Raw genomic sequence first — 10423 nt, forward strand, 5'->3', positions numbered from 1 at the left:
TGAGTCAACACTTTGTTCTGAGCCAATATGGCATTCAGAGCATCAATTTCAAGAACTCCCTTCCTTTCAGGCGTCCCATTATTCACAGAATTCCTCTCAGAAGTGTACATGAACTGGTTATTTGCAACCATGTCAATTAGTTCTTGAGCTTCTGCAGGCGTTTTCTTTAGGTGAATGGATCCACCTGCAGAATGGTCCAATGACATCTTAGAGAACTCAGATAGACCATAATTGAATATATTTATCATGGTCCATTCTGAAAACATGTCAGAATGACATCTTTTGGTCATCTGTTTGTATCTTTCCCAAGCTTCATAGAGGGATTCACCATCTTTTTGTTTGAAGGTCTAAACATCCACTCTAAGCTTGCTCAGCTTTTGAGGAGGAAAGAACTTAGCCAAGAAGGCCGTGACCAGCTTATCCCATGAGTCCAGGCTATCTTTAGGTTGTGAATCCAACCATGTTCTAGCTCTGTCTCTTACAGCAAAAGGGAAAAGCATGAGCCTGTAGACTTCAGGATCTACTCCATTCGTCTTTACAGTCTCACAGATCTGCAAGAACTCAGTTAAAAACTGATAGTGATCTTCTGATGGAAGTCCATGAAACTTGCAGTTTTGTTGCATTAGAGCAACTAGTTGAGGTTTCAGCTCAAAATTGTTTGCCCCAATGGTAGGGATTGAGATGCTTCTTCCATCAAACTTGGAAGTAGGTGTAGTATAATCACCAAGCATCCTTCTTGCATTATTGTTGTTAGGTTCGGCTGCCATGTCTTTTTCCTGTTCGAAAATTTCAGTAAGGTTGTCTCTGGATTGTTATAATTTAGTTTCTCTTAATTTTCTCTTCAGAGTCCTTTCAAGTTCAGGGTCAGCTTCAACAAGAATGCCTTTTTCCTTGTTCCTGCTCATATTGGAAAGAAGAGAACAAGAAAAGAAAGAGGAATCCTCTATGTCACAGTAAAGAGGTTCCTTATTGTTAGTAGAAGAAGAAAGGAATAAAAGTGGAGAATCCAATCACAAGGGTGAGGATAGAGGCAGTGATTAGAGATGAAGAGAGGTGAAGAGAAGTGTTAGTAAATAAATAAATAAATAGAATAAGAAAAGAGAGGGAGAATTCGAAAATAATTTTGAAAAAGTAGTTAATGATTTTCGAAAATTAAAGATAAGATATAATTAAAATTAAAATTTAAAATAATCAATTAATTTAAAAAGAATTTTGAAAAAGGGATGAGATATTTTCGAAAATTAGAGAGGGAGAAGTAGTTAGGTGGTTTTGAAAAGGATAAGAAACAAACAAAAGGTTAATTAGTTAGTTGAAAAAGATATTAAAATCAAATTTGAAAAGATAAGAAGATAAGAGGTTAGATAAGATATTTTAAAATCAAATTTTTGAAAAATATATGATATAAAAGATATGATAAAAAGATATAAAAAAAAGATATGATTTTTAAGAAAAATATATTTTGAAAAAGATTAAAAATTTTTTTAAAATTAAAATTAATTACTTAACTAACAAGAAACTAAAAGATATGATTCTAGAATTTAAAGATTGAACCTTTCTTAACAAGAAAGTAACAAACTTCAAATTTTTGAACTAATCACATTAATTGTTAGTGTAATTTCGAAAATTAAGATAAAATTAAGAAAAAGATTTTGAAAATAATTTTAAAATTTTTGAAATTAATAAGATAAAAATGAAAAAGATTTGATTTTTAAAAAAAATTTTGAAAAGATAGGATTTTTAAAATTGAAAATTTGACTTGACTTATGAGAAACAACTAATTTTAAAAATGTTTGACTAAGTCAACTCAAATTTTCAAAAATTAGGAGAGAAATAAGGAAAAGATATTTTTTATTTTTGAATTTTTAATGATGAGAGAGAAAAACAACAAAAAATGACTCACAACATGAAAATTATGAATCAAAACACATGATGCATGCAAGAACACTATGAATGTCAAGATGAACACCAAGAACACTTTGAAGATCATGATGAACATCAAGAACATATTTTTGAAAAATTTTTGATACAAAGAAAACATGCAAGACACCAAACTTAGAATTCTTTAATGCATGGATATTATGAATGCAAAAATGCATATAAAAAACAATAAAAGACACAAAACAAGAAAACACCAAGATCAAACAAGAAGATTTACCAAGAACAACTTGAAGATCATGAAGAACACTATGAATGTATGAATTTTTCAAAAAATGCATAAAAATTTTTAAAACATGCAATTGACACCAAACTTAAAAATTGACTCAAGACTCAAACAAGAAACAAAAAATATTTTTTATTTTTATGATTTTATGATTTTTTTGTATTTTCTTAATAAATTTTTCGAAAATATTCTTTAGAAAAATGAAAATAAAGAAAAAAAAATTTTTTGAAATATTTTTGAAAACTTTATGAAAAGAAAATTACCTAATCTGAGCAACAAGATTAACCGTTAGTTGTCCATACTCGAACAATCCCCGGCAACGGCGCCAAAAACTTGGTGCACGGAATTGTGATCATCAACAATGGCTCCAATAATTTGGTAGCTCTCACACGTGAATCACACTTAGTCACAACTCTGCACAACTAACAAGCAAGTGCACTGGGTCGTCCAAGTAATACCTTACGTGAGTAAGGGTCGATCCCACGGAGATTGTTGGTATGAAGCAACCTATGGTCATCTTGTAGATCTCAGTCAGGCTGATTCAAATGTGATTGGATTAGATAATTAAAAGATAAATAAAATAGGATAGAAATACTTAGTAAATAATAAACATAAAATAAAGATAAAGTTACTCATGTATTTCCATGGTGGGAATTTCAGATAGGTGTATGGAGATGATGTGTTCCTTCTGAATCTCTGCTTTCCTACTTCTTCCTTCTAGTTTTTCATCACTCCTTTCTATGGCAAGCTGTATGTAGGGCATCACCGTTGTCAATGGCTACATCCCATCCTCTCAGTGAAAAAGGTCAAAATGCTCTGTCACAACACGGCTAATCATCTGTCGGTTCTCAATCAGGTTGGAATAGAATCCAGTGATTCTTTTGCGTCTGTCACTAATGCCCAGCCTTCAGGAGTTTGAAGCTCGTCACAGTCATTCAATTCCAGAATCCTACTCGGAATACCACAGACAAGATTAGACTTTCCGGATTCCCATGAATGCCGCCATCAATTCTAGCTTATACCACGAAGATTCTGATTAAGGAATCCAAGAGATATGCGCCGGTCTAAGGTAGAACAGAAGTGGTTGTCAGTCACGTGCGTTCATAGGTGAGAATGATCATGAGAGTAACGGATCATCACATTCATCAAGTTGAAGTACAACGAATATCTTAGAACAGGAATAAATCGAGTTGAATAGAAAATAGTAGTAATTGCATTAAAACTTTGAGGTACAGCAGAGCTCCACACCCTTAATCTATGGTGTGTAGAAACTCCACCGTTGAAAATACATAAGTGATGAAGGTCCAGGCGTGGCCGAATGGCCAGCCTCCAAAACGTGATCGCCGGATCAAAAATACAATCCAGGATATATAATAGACTAGTAAAAAGTTCTATTTATACTAAACTAGCTACTAGGGTTTACAGAGGTAAGTAATTGATGCATAAATCCACTTCCGGGGCCCACTTGGTGTGTGCTTGGGCTGAGCTTGATCTATCCACGAGCTGATGCTTCTCTTGGAGTTGAACGCCAAGTTGTAACGTGTTTTGGCGTTCAACTATGGTTCGTGACGTGTTTCTGGCGTTTGACTCCAGAATGCAGCATGGAACTGGCGTTGAGCGCCAGTTTACGTCATCAAATTCCAAATAAAGTATGGACTATTATATATTGCTGGAAAGTTCTGAATGTCTACTTTCCAACACCGTTGAGAGCGCGCCATTTGGAGTTCTATAGCTACAGAAAATCCATTTTGAGTGCAGGGAGGTCAGATTCCAACAGCATCAGCAGTCCTTTGTCAGCCTCTTATCAGAGTTTTGCTCAGGTCCCTCAATTTCAGCCAGAAAATACCTGAAATCACAAAAAAACACACAAACTCATAGTAAAGTCCAAAAATGTGAATTTAGCATAAAAACTAATGAAAACATCCATAAAAGTAACTAGATCATACTAAAAACTTCCTAAAAAGAATGCCAAAAAGCGTATAAATTATCCGCTCATCACCCTACTCCTACTCTTACTATGTGTTTTCCTATTCTAAGTTGGCTCTTAAAACCTAATAAAACCTCATGCCTTCATATGAAATGTTGTCCCCTTCATATAGCCTTTGATTTTAGCATCCAAGCCTTCAAAAATGGGCCAAAAGAGCCCCAAAATGCGTGTCCACGTGACTTTTTAATGGAGGCACACACTGGTACCTGTGCGTACGCACACTTTGCTGAATTTTCACTTGTGCATACGTAGAGAGGGTTGTGCACTTGCACACATGCTGATTTCTTTCTTGTGCGTACGCACGTAAGGTTGTGCGCACGCACGCATGATTGTGTGCTTCTCCTTTGTTTTCTTCATGTTTTCTTCCAATTGCATGCTCCCCTTCCATTCCTACCAAGCCATTCTTACCTTATTCATCTGAAATTCCTCACAAATAACATCAAGGTATCGAATGGAAGGTAATTTGAATAAAATAAGCTAAATGAGGCACAACAAAGCATGTTTTCATAATTAAGCACAATTTAGGGAGAGAACACAAAAGTATGCTATTTGGATAAATAAATGTGGGTTTATGTGATGAAGTTCACTCAAATGAAACCAAAATATATCATCAAATATGGATTCATCAATTCCCCCACACTTAAACAATAGTATGTCCTCATGCTAATCACAATCAAAGTAGAAGGATAAAAGGGCAAGCAACTTATTCAATGCAAATGCTTATATGCATGCAACTATGCTAAATGTAACACCCTACAAAGAAATAGCTTAATGCAATCACAATCTAGAAAATTGATTTAACTCATCAAAATGAAGCAACTTGCAAGAATACATGATAGGAAGTATGGAAACATAGAGTTGAATGATCGAACCCTCACTAGGTGTGTATACACTCTCAACGCTCGGTGTTTTATGGTTTAATCTCTCAAGTCTCCTCCTAATCTTGCTTTCAAGGGTTTGCTTTTCATCTAACAATCAATAAATATGTGATGCCTGAGTGCAAGTGTCATGAGGTCTTTAGAGGGTTGTAATGGGGTTAGGGTTAAGGTAGGATAAATATGGCTAAGTGGACTAAGGAATTGGATCTTTGATTAGCTGACGTGTCCAACTCAACCTTTATCAATCAAATCACAAACTACATAACCCAACTTCCCATAATCACACTTTTTATACACATTCATGCATCTTTTTCATCCAAGTCCACATATGCATTTCTTATTCATTTTTTTCTTTTGGGCAACCTTTGTCCCTTCTTATTATTTTTTCATATATTATTTTTTCTTATTTTTTTCTTTTTCTATGACAAATGCATATGGTTAAAGTAGATTGATACATGAATGTGCACCCATTTTCCAAAATTTTCTTTCTCAACATATACCCAATACAAACTTTTTCATTCACTACCAATGTTTCCTAAAATTCCTCCCACACTTAAATGAAACACACTCTTCAACCTAAGCTAATCAAAGATGCAATTCAAGGTAATTCATAATTTTTTGCTTAGGGTTGTGATGTGCTAACAATTAGAACAACCGGGATTAAGAGGTTCAAAAGGGTTAACAAAGGGAGATGCAAGGGTAGGTCCATATGGGTGAGTGAGTCTACTTCAAAAATAGCCTCAATCATGCTAAATTCATTCAAAACATCAAACATCGGAAATAAAGAATCAAGCAAAACCAATATTACAATCATAGAAGGAGCATAGCACACAATGAACAAAATTTATGGTTATAATGTGTAACCACTCATTAAGGCTCAACAACTCACAAGGTTGTTTTGTTCTATCTCTCTTCTATGTTCCATAAAAATCATTCAAGCAAGTTTAAAAAAGGATTTTTCCAAATCAACTCAATAGAACGCCCTAAAAACAAAATTCTTGAAATTTTTTTTGTTGTTTTTCACCAAAGTTATTTCCTATATATATGTATGCATGTTGTGATGGATGCAATTTTCAAAATTTCTAGTTCTTTTTCTAATTTTCAACAACCAAAAACTAACATGAACAATTAGGAAAAAATTGAACTAGGCACTATACTATTCACATCATCCAATCACAACTTCTATCTATAAATATATACCATGCAAATGCAATAGATATATATATTAACTAGAGTAAGGATGCAATAGCAAAAAATACTAACAAATATCTACAAGAAACATAATAAAAGAAAACAAAAATAAAGTGCAAAGTATTCTAAAAAGAAAAATTACGCCCCAAAAATGGTGAATCCTCCCCCACACTCAAGCATTGTACGGTCCTCCGTGCATGAACACGATTCGGGGGCAATGTCTCTAAAGAGCTCCACCTTTGGTTGGTGGATGCGGGACTTGGGTTGCATGGAAATTGTCAAGTTCAATGCATTCTCGGCATCTCCATCCTCGGTGTCCTTCTCCTTTCCCAGCTCCTTGTCGTTATGTCTCATCCTCAAAAAGAGTGAAATAAGTTAGAATTAAGAATCAATGAGCAAGTAGCACAAAAAGGTAAAGGAGGGAGCAAACACATTGTATCTAATTAAGGAAGTTTTCAAAGCGATGTGGTATGATAAAAAAAATTATTCGCCATGTGTGTATTCCTATTATGCACGCAGTTGGAACAAACACAACGGTCGATTAAAATGGCATCCACACAATCAAAAAGTAAACATGTGTTCCTCAATTAGATGGCCTAGGTTGCAATTAAAGAATAAGCAAGAGATGAGACACAAACAAACCTAGGTAACCACAAAAGTGAATTGAGTATTTGATATTGGATATTGAAATTGTGCAAGTAAAAGTGCGAAATTGGTATAGAATAGCACAATAAACAATAACCAATCTATTAAGGAAAAGAAAACCACTTATTCATCATGAAACATAAGAAAAAAGTAACATGGTAAAGATACTTGTTACAAAAAGTGATAAGCTTGATAAGAATCAGGTTAAGTCACTCAAACAAATGCAAAGCATTAACAAGGAACAAGTACCGGTCATGTGATTAATTTAATATGAAGATCATGATGGATAAGTAATTTCAACTTAATTCACTTAATTCAATATGCACTTATATAATTTGTCCTACTGGTACAATCAAAACATGAATATTCAAACCCACTAAGTACTAGTAAGTTAAGGCAAAGTATAAGTGCATTGGTGTAAACTTCAAGCAGCAAGCAACCCAATCAACATCAAATAAACACTTGCAACTTATTCGATTTAGAAACAAGTAAACCAAAACTAGTATAATTACTAAAAATGGAAATGAGATGCAATGAAAACTAAGTAAAACAAGTAGAGAAACATGGAAAAAGCAAGAAAAGAAAGGGATGGAGGGGGTGGAAGTGCGTTAGGGCTTTAGGAAAAATGCAAACAAATTTTTTTCCCAAAACAGCACTTGTGCGTATGCACAGGTACGTGTGCGTACGCACACAAGGTGAAAAGTGGAAGGTGTGTGCTCGCACAAGGTGTGCGCTCGCACAAGGTGTGCGAGTGCTCCAAACAGAAGGGGTGTCAAGAAGTGTGCATACACACAAGCGTGTATGAACGCACAGACGACTTTTTTTTTTTTGGTTAAAGATCATGTGTGTGTGTGCACGCATGTGTGCACACGCACAGGGACAAAAATTAGATTGGGGTTCACACACATAGGGTATGCCAGCGCTCCCACCAGAGGAAATGTAGGTTAGTGTGCGGACACACAGCCATGTGTGGCCGCACAGGGAGTGCGAAACAGGGGTTGCATGTGTACGCACAAGGCGCAGGAAAGTAGGGGAGCGCGCACGCACAAGGTGTGCGAGCGCTGCGAACAGAGGGCATATAGGCTAGTGTGCGTACGCACAGATGGGTGCGTACGCACAGTGTGCAGAATTGGTTGTTGTGTGCGTGCGCACAAGAGTGTGTGCACGCACATGCCTTGTTTTTTCCAAAAAATTTTCTTTCAAAATCTAATGCACTCAACCTTAGCTTAACCAAAATTCAACCCCAAACATTCATAATTTCACAAAATCATGATCCAAACCAACATCAACCTATCTAAGCTCAAAATTAAACTAATCCTAAACTAACTAAAAGAAGTAAAATGCAACAATTTCAAGACTATAAATAAGAAAAAGGTAAGAAAAATATTACCATGGTGGGGTGTCTCCCACTTTGGTTTATAGTCCTTAAGTTGGACTCTATGAGGAGACTCTTACGAGGGTGGCTTGTGTTTCCACTCCTCCTTAAACCTCCATCCAAGCTTGGTCCTTAAGGCTCCTATGGAATCCCATGTCCTAGTTTCCCGTCCTCCTTCTTGTGGATTTCTATGCTCCAAGCCGGATGGACAAGCTCCTAATTGACCCTTTAAATAACCCAAGATTGCCCAAAAACCACTCAATTGTACTTCACATCCCACTTGAATTCCAAGTCTTGAATTGGTTTTCTTGAAAAACCTTGCATTTACTTGGCAACCCACACTCCTTCTTCCACCATGTACCAACCCAAGAAGGACCGGTAATCCGCCTCCAAGATAGCATATTGGTGGGGGCCAATGAAGCTCAATAGTGAAATTGCCACCCACTCAATGTGCTCTTGAAACGAAGTTACTTCCTCACCAACTTCCTCTTCTCCATCACTCAAATTATAACACGGAGGTTGTGAGAAGTCTACCTCCATGTCTCTCTCAAACTCAATGGGAAGAGGCTTATTAGGATCATTGAGGGGATTGACCAAGGAAGACAAAAAATCATCAGTGATGGATTCCTCATCTTGATCAATCTCCCTCAATACTCCCTTTCTCTCGTCCGGTTCACATACTTCTCTTTCATCCTCTTGTTGCTTGTCATGCTCTAACCTTTCTTCTTTCCCTTGTGGCTCCTTGCTCTCCTCTTCACTACATGCTTTAGTTGACCCTCCACATTCCTCAAGAGAAATGCCTTGATCGGATGAGCATAGGAGGACTAAGCGGTTCCCCGCTTCGGCTATGGTTGCCATGAATTGCCCTTGTGTCCTTTGGAATCCTTCTTTCTCTTATAGAAAAGCTTGAAGGTCTTGATGGTCTTGGGTCAAGGGTGGGAAAGCTTCACATTGGGGTGAAAGTTGAGGTTCATAAATTGGGAGAAAGGTTGTATATGTGGGAGGTGACTCATGTTGGTCAGTATTTAAAGGCGGTAAGTAAGGAGGTGGATGGTGGTATTGGTGTGGTGTTAGAAAATATGGTGATTGAGGATGATGTTTGGGGTATGGGTCATAGGTATATGGTGGTGGGGGTGCATGATCAAAGTGAAATCCACCATATCCTAGGGTTGGGTATGCACATTGGGAAAGGTTTTGCTCATTGTAGTATGAAGGTGGTTGCTCCTCCCAAAATTGATGCTCCAATCCCATGATGCAATCCAAAATTGAAGTTATCAAACCCTACAAAATGATCACAACCAAACTCCAAACCAAGAGAGTGATAACTCAGAGAGGAAATAGAAAATAAAAACAAAAGATATCAATTAACAAAAGAAGCAAAAATCCCAATTACTAGCAAAAACAAGCAAACAACCCAAAAAGTATCTATTCACACTATGGACATATTTACAACAACCAAAATATAGCACTCAGGACGCTAGTACCCCGGCAACGGCGCAAAAAACTTTACAAGAACCAAAAGTAGCTTAGGAGTTTCACAAAATAGATTTTCGTTGCAAGTATAGCTCCAAACCGACAATTGACCCTAATCAAATTATAATTCTAAAGATGCCACAATTCAAATCAAATTAACCGAGGGTATTTAGACTCCCGGATCGTTCTCCCTAGGAACTAGTGACAACAAGTGCATAAAATTTTTGGTTGCAAGAAGGCAAAGGGGTGTTTTCAATAAGGAAGCAAACAATTAAGAAATGAAAGAACAAGACAAAATTGCAATTAATAAACTAATAAAGGAATCAAAAGAACTATGTACGTAATATAGACAAGTAATGCTATAAAGTGATGGAAAAATGGTTCAAAACATATATGAAACCTTGACTTGGGATGATTTATGGATATTCCCTTCCTTGCCATAACCACAACTATGATAATTATGATGGATTAATCTCACTAAGTCAACCCTTAACATCGAAGGATAGGTCAAGTGAGCATAATTGTTATTAATCCACAAATCCTAGCCAACTTACCAAATTAATTGGTAAAAAGCTAGCATTAGTGGAAAAAATAACAACTAACAACCCAAGAATTATCACTAAATGTTGGACATTATGACTCTAGTAATCCATAAACTCATTTTCCCTAAGCCAAGGGGTGGAAATCTACCCTATAACTAAGATTGACATTTC

General features: G+C 36.3%; 1 non-coding gene across 1 annotated transcript; it reads left to right on the plus strand.

The window, feature by feature from the left end:
- Positions 1-264: 264 nt before the first annotated feature.
- Positions 265-368, plus strand: LOC127746151 (small nucleolar RNA R71). The gene has a single exon (XR_008007770.1). It is a non-coding gene; the product is annotated as a small nucleolar RNA R71 (small nucleolar RNA).
- The last annotated feature ends 10055 nt before the right edge of the window (positions 369-10423 follow it).

The sequence above is a fragment of the Arachis duranensis genome, chromosome 3 (genome assembly GCF_000817695.3).
Source record: "Arachis duranensis cultivar V14167 chromosome 3, aradu.V14167.gnm2.J7QH, whole genome shotgun sequence".
NCBI lineage: Eukaryota > Viridiplantae > Streptophyta > Magnoliopsida > Fabales > Fabaceae > Arachis > Arachis duranensis.